We start from the raw sequence: 1,014 nt of genomic DNA on the forward strand, positions 1-1,014 counted from the left end.
GTATTTTTTGGAGGGAAAAGATCATACATATGTATGCTAGGGCATCAAGTAATTGTGTGGGATTCATATGAGCTTCTTTGGAATTACGTTTAAATGCAAGGACTACAATCAATGTGCTAAAACGGTGCTGTTTTAAGTGATAGGGACCTATTTGTCCCAGACTTTTTTCACAACAGACATACAAAGCTTCTTCAACAATACCGTTTCGACACATAAGCACATAGCACGCCAAATAAGCACCACGTAAGCTGTCTTCGGTACTTTTGAGAGAGCATTTTGTACGAAAGGATCTATCCGTCATGCATTTTTAAATAGTAAGGGGTGTTTTTGTATTCTTAAATCCTAAAAGACGAATTTATCCAAAATTAAGATATAATTATTTTAAAGATAAAATAATTTTATTATAATTTAATTATTTCTACTAAATTAATAATTGAATCGATTAAATTTTTAAATTAATAAATCAATAATTAAAATAGTTCATAATCCATTCGATTTTTATGATCTTGATTTAAAAAAAAGGCAAGGAGAGCCTACCTATGGCTATGAGATTATGAGAAGTAAGCAAGGCCTAAAAAATAACATTTGAAATTGAAACAATAAATAGTATAAATTATTTTTAATATAGAAATGAATATAATGTTTTAATTGAATATTAATATTTAAAATGTATTAATATATTATAAATATATTACAAAAAATAGCATATTGCGTATTAATATTCCATCTACAAAATTTATCCACTTATACATCAAATAATCTTATTTTTAACAAAAACACTAATATATTTTTATATTAAAAAAATTAGCCAAGAAATAGCATACACATGAGAAGAAGAGTCAAGGTAGAATAGTAGTAGCCAGCATCCAGAATCATACTCATAGTCATATTACCTACTTTTACACCCTGAAGGACGGCTCTTTTACGCGTCTCGTCCGACTACCCTCTTGCTCTTAACTCTTAAGAAACTTCTTTAGACTTTAATGAGCATTCATTCTCAATATTCTTTACCAT

The 1,014-nt window shown here is 28.2% G+C and overlaps 1 protein-coding gene across 1 annotated transcript in view; it reads left to right on the top strand.

Moving 5' to 3' along the window:
• Positions 1–879: 879 nt before the first annotated feature.
• LOC107478252 (formin-like protein 5) overlaps positions 880–1,014 on the top strand; it is a gene marked incomplete in the record, with an annotated part of 6,358 nt that continues 6,223 nt past the window's right edge. Inside the window, 1 exon segment of the mRNA XM_052258877.1 lies at positions 880–1,014.

The sequence above is a fragment of the Arachis duranensis genome, chromosome 3, assembly GCF_000817695.3.
Source record: "Arachis duranensis cultivar V14167 chromosome 3, aradu.V14167.gnm2.J7QH, whole genome shotgun sequence".
In the NCBI taxonomy this organism is placed as follows: domain Eukaryota; kingdom Viridiplantae; phylum Streptophyta; class Magnoliopsida; order Fabales; family Fabaceae; genus Arachis; species Arachis duranensis.